The sequence below is a fragment of the Telopea speciosissima genome, chromosome 7, assembly GCF_018873765.1.
Source record: "Telopea speciosissima isolate NSW1024214 ecotype Mountain lineage chromosome 7, Tspe_v1, whole genome shotgun sequence".
Lineage (NCBI taxonomy): Eukaryota > Viridiplantae > Streptophyta > Magnoliopsida > Proteales > Proteaceae > Telopea > Telopea speciosissima.
This window is the reverse complement of record NC_057922.1, coordinates 46,103,530-46,109,890: the sequence shown is the minus strand read 5'-3', so window position 1 is coordinate 46,109,890 and position 6,361 is coordinate 46,103,530.

Below are 6,361 nucleotides of genomic sequence, written 5' to 3'. Positions count from 1 at the left end.
CAGTACGATTGTGTTTTAACAGTCTAGAAATCAGATTCTTTTTGTTTTTTGATAAATTGTCATAGAGATTTATTGACTCTTCTTCCCAAATGATAACTAGGTTTAATTAATGAACCACTTCAATAATTTGTGTAGGTCATGATTAATACCCAGTGTTTTTTTTCCTAATTCAGCAAGTTTTTTCTTTTTAATCAAGTAAGAACATATGAACACCAGATAGAAACATGGAGTATAGAGTTGTTGCCATTGCAATGAAAAAACTGTAAACGTTCTTTAGTGAACCCATTTTTTGTCATATCTATTCTCTTAAAGTATCAAGTACAAAAATTTGGAGAAAGAACAGATAATAAATCAAAGAATCACATTCTGTTGCTTGAATCTGGGATCATTCATGAAATGCAAAACCAGTTTTATTACAAAATTCTCAATAAAAAGTATAATATGTTTCGACTGTTTAAACCAAGGAAAAAGCATATCAATTGACCGTAGTTTCGATCGAAACCGTCGATTTAGATCGAAACCTGATCGTAACGGTCGAAACCAGATCGAGTTACGGGATTTTTAAAAGTTCCACTCCAACTCGTCTCGGAACCTGTCGAAACCGAGACAACTCGACGGTTTCGACAGGTTTCGATTGAGTTTACGATCCATGACTGAGACCGATACCGATTCTTGGACAATCCCATATCGATGGATTAGTACGGACAAAGGTTAAAATATTTAAAAATAATAATTTTTTGGGAAGAGAAAAGGGTAATCTAACCGATGCAGACCGATCCGTGTTGGTCGGGATCGGTTAGGTTTACCCCTGTTTTTTTTTTACATTTTTTTTCATTGTCCGTATCGATCCACCGATATGGGATCGGCTAGGAATCGGTATCGATCTCCATCTCCACCGATACCGATCGGGGACCGTATTTATTGGACTACATCGGTTAGGTTATCCTATTTTCTTCTAAAAAATTAGTTTTTTTTTTTTAAATATATTTTTACCTTTGTCTATACTGACGCATCGATACAAGATCGACTAGGAATCGGTATTGGTCTCAGCGGATACCGATCTAAATGGATCTATCTGTTAGGTTTACCTTTTTTTTTGTTCAAAAATTGAATGATTTTTTTTTACATATTCACCCTTGTCAGTACCAACCCACTGATACAGGATTGGCCAGGAATCGATATCGGTATTTGCTAAGGAATTGGATAGAGAGAGATCATAGAGAATAAAAAAAGATATTTAAAAAAAAAAAAAAAAAAAAACATTTTGAGATTTTTTGGATTCAAATAGAGAGAGAGAGAGAGAGAGGGGGGGAGATATCGTTGAGATTAAAGAAGTATTTTTTGAAAAAAAAAATAAAAAAACAACAAGCAAAAGGGATAGAGAGAGAATGAATATCTACTTTATTTAATTAAGGGGCTTTGTTTATTGCCTTAATTTTATGAGAGAATTGGAGAGATTTTCTCTCCATAATTGTTAACCGATTTACTTTTGGTAAATCTAATTTTGTGGAGAGAATTGGAGAGATTTGCTTTAAATAATAATAAATATTATCAATATTAATTAATAATTAATTTTAATTACAAACAGTAATTAATACTAAGGGTATCTAAAATTAAGAATTTATAAGAAAGAATGACATAAAGATTAAGATTTGAAGAATGGAATTTTAGATAAGACTGAAGGGTACAATAGGTAAATGAAAGATTTGCCATTAATTAAAAACAATAATAATTAATACTAAGGGTACCTAAGATTATGAAATTATAAGAAAGAATGACATAAATATTAAGAATTGAATAATCAAATTTTAAATAAGAATGAAGGGTAGAATAGGTAACTGAAAGATTTGCCACAACGTGCTTTTATATAATAGTATGATAGTATGATATATAGGCTTTGATAGACAGAATTTGGTAGAATGGTCCCGACCATGTGGACTACATGGCTCGGACCGTTGTGATTCGTTGAGTTATTATCCAACATACTCACTCGATTAACCTTAACCTTTCCTCCTCTCTCATCTCTAATCCCGCCTTTTGAAGCGCCGCGACTGTAGCATAGAGCAATGGTTTCGGTTTAAACGATTTTGGTTTTAAATGGTTTCGGTTTCAACAGTTTACGATTTTAAATGGATTTATTAAATAATCTAAATAATTTTAAACACTTTTTTTTTTATTATTGAAACTATTTTTTTATTTTTATTGAAATATATGTAAACTTAACATTGAGGGTCTTGTCATAGGAGGTGATTGGACCTTGCAGTTCCTATTTTTTGTTTTCTAGATTTCCTTGTCTTTTTATATATCGTAATTCTCTTTTATATACATGATCTTTTAAGCACACAAAAAAAAAAAAAAAAACATTGAATTGAATTGATTATTTTTATATCTTTAATACTTGTAAGGTTATAATAATTGTTTACAAGTTTTAATTTTTTATTCAAGTAAATGTAAACTTAACATTGATTGAATTGATTATTATTATTTTAATAATGAATGACTTATCTTGCATGTATATATTAACCGGTTTACATAAACGGTTTACAGAGAAGAGTGCCATGGGATTTTAAAATTTTCACTAGAGAAGAGTTAATGGAGCAGTTTTTTGTTCGTGCTTCTAACTTTTGAGAGGATTATGCCTAAGCTTGAAGCTTGTTTCTGCCCATGAAGGATCCCCGATATATCAGCTTCCAAAATATTTGTTGACTTGACAACAGCTGCAGAAACGTTAACAGCCTGGCCAACTATGACAATGCACATGTCAACTCAATTGGTTGATTTTTCAGAGATGCTTAGCTCGGATCGGGCCAGGCTACAATAGGCAATGACACTGCAAATAAGATCATCCAGAACGCCATATTCACGGTTGGTGCTGCAACCAACAACATGTTGTTTAACTACTATGATACACCCACAAGGAGGATGGACTATTCATTGCCGGCTTACCATGATTTCCTTCTCAAAAACCTTGAGAATTTTGTCAGGGTAAGAAATTATTACTTACTCTTTTTTGTTTTTGCTAAAGATCAATAGAGAAATATTATTAAAAAAAAAAAAGGGCACACGTTTTTTGTTTGGGAGCGCATATGGGCGTAGGCTGCACCCAGATACATGGGGCGGGACTTGGGGGGGATTTGGGTCATTCAGGGGGCGAGCCGGTCATTTTGCCCACCCCAAAATGTCTAGGCTTACCCTGTGCCCCTAGTGCAGAAAATGTTATTCCAAAAAAGACAGAAAAAATTAGAATGGAACCGCCTTTGGCATAGACATCAGTAGAAACAACTCTCACAAGACACCATCTCCATCACCATAACCTTTGGCATTGCCATCAACAAAGGAGATGGAAGCCATCAGCGAACAAACCTAAATTTAGATCTTCCTTGTGTATCCCATAAGACTTCATGTCTAATAATATGAAGATATTCATCCCAAAAATTATATGTTTGAGATGAAGCTGCGTTCTTAGCCAAAAGATTGGCAAACTTGGTTTCCTTCCCTGTAACAATGGGAGATCTGCCACACAATTGAGTAAAGATAGATCTTTGCCGCCCGCCACTAATAAAGAAACATAACCGGCATCCTTTGGTTCACAACACTTCGAATCATTGATTCAGAGTCAGATTCAATCACAACCGCCTTATTCCAATACGTATATCATGTTTAATACCATCAAAGAAGGCTTGTAACTTTTCTTGGTACTCATGTTTTTTAATTTCATTGTTCTGTAAACTATAGGGTCTTTATAGAAGTGGAGCAAGAAAGATTTCGATAATGGGTCTTCCACTAGTAGGTTGTTTGCCCATTCAAGTAACTGTGGGTACCTTTACACCAGGTCCTAACACACTAGAACATAAGTGTGTAGATCAACAGAACATGGACTCAGAGGCCTACAATGCCAAACTTCAGGGTTATATCACAAGGTGGCAAGCTACATTCCCAGTTGCCAAATTTGCTTATGCGGACACCAATAGTCCCTTGATGGACATGATTCTCAACCCCAAGAAATATGCTACATAAAAAATTGTGACCAAATCTTATTTCATTAGCTTTACAGGCTTGAAATGTGTTCCTCATGATTCAGTTTGTTTTGAAGGTTTTGACCATAACTTAGAATTGGTTCTATTAGGTTTTGAGCATACCCTAAAAGGGTGTTGTGGCACCGGATACGTAGAGATGGATCCTTTGTGCAACAATGGGGCACCACTCTGCTCAGACTCTTCCAAGTATATTTTCTTTGATGCCATCCACCCAATAGAAACCGCTTACCAGAATATTGCCAACGTCATTCAGCAAATTGTGCTTCCTCATCTAGCTAATTAGATTAAAATTTCAGACTACTTAGATATTTTTTGGTTCAATGTTCTCTATAGGGGAGCATGATCCCTGTGTGCATGCCGGGGCCAATGAGAGCACTCATTGATATCATGGGAGGTAGGATTTCTGTCTTTCATGGGTGTGGGGCGGTCATTTCACCCTTTGGGTTTTAAGATGTGTGCGATGCACTCTCTTATAGAGAACTTTCTTCCATTTTTTTTTTTTTTGACATGGATTTGTAATCATAATTATAATTTCATTAGAAGAGTTCATAGGATTTCACTTCGTTTTCTTTGATCGTTTTAATGACTTTTTTAGTTTGAATGATTTTGAGTTTGATTAAAACTCTATATTTGTAATAATTAGTTTTAACATAGTTAATACATGTTTGCATTAAACAAAATCAAGGTATTCTCTCTCCATGTAATGCTTATCCGCCCCATTTATTTACATAAGCATCCCAATATGTTTTTCTTTAATGTTCTATGATACGATTTTTTTTTTTTGGGGGATAAAAAGAGCTTTATTATGAAAACGTGAAAGCTTTGGCCAAGGATTACATAGATCAACAAGACATGGATAAAAAATGGGTCACACCATCGTACACGTCATCAATAGCGCCCTCCTTGCCAGGGAGTCAACACAACTATTATTCTTCCTTGGTACAATAATTCAAAACAGTTGATCCAAATGTGAAATTTACCTATGGGAAGCCCTTATGGATTGTCATTCTTGTGCTTATTATTTATATATCTAACGACATATATCATCCCCCCTTCTCCCCGGAGTTAAGGGTAAGATGTGACCAAATAAATATCATCCCTCCCATCAACTGCCTTGAAGGATAGGAGGGTGTGGTCTCTATCTGAATCAAAGAATTTCTCTGTTGTGTTGCAAAATGGTTTTCTTCCTCGGACATCTATATTTGGATGAAGGCTGGCTCATGATTTTTTTTTTGACGAAAAGACTGGCTCATGGTTGCTTTCCTACATAAATATATTCACAATAAGTAAAATTGGATCACGAGCTTCAAGATTGGCACATAGGGTTTACCATTACATCACATCACATGGAAACCTTTCTTTACATCTATATATGTCGTTAGATGTATAAATAATCAGCACAAGAATGACAATCCGTAAATAAAGGGGTGGATAAGCATTACGATGGAGAGAGAATACCTTGATTTTGTTTAATGCAAATATGTATTAACTATATTGAAATTAATTATTACAACTATAGAGTTTTAATCAAACTCAAAATCACTCAAACTAAAAAAGACATTAAAATGATTAAAGAAAAAGAAGTGAAATCCTATGAGCTCTTATAATGAAATTATAATTATGTTTACAAATCTAAGTTAAAAAAAATATGAAAGAAAGTTTTCTATGAGGGAGTGCATTGAACACATCCTAATATCCAAAGGACGAAATGACCGCCCCACCCCCCCCCCCATGAAAGATAGAAATCCTATCCCCCATGATATCAATGCATCTAACAAAAAAAAATGATATCAATGCGTGCTCTCATTGGCCTCTGCATGCACACAGGAATCTTGCTCCCCCACTGAGAACACTAACCCAAAAAATATCTAAAGCAGTATGAAATTTTAATCTAATTAGCTAGATGAGGAAGCACATTTTGCTGAATGACGTTGGCAATATTCTGGTAAGCGGTTTACGTTGGATGGATGGCATCAAAGAAAATATGCTTAGAAGAGTCTGAGAAAACTGGCGTCCAATTGTTGCACAAAGGACCCATCTCTACGTATCCGGTCCCACAACACCCTTTTAGGGTATGCCCAAAACCTAATAAAATCAATTCCAAAACTAACTTAATAATGAATAACACATCTCAAGCCTGTAAAGCTAATGAAATAAGATTTAGTCACAATTGTGTACATACCATATTTGTTGGGGTAGAGAATCATGTCCATCAAGGGAGTGTAGATGTCGCTATGCCAATCTATCGCTATGGCAATTTGACAGGGAGGCAAATTGAGGTGATAATAGGAAATTTATCTATTTTATTATTTTCTTATATTTTT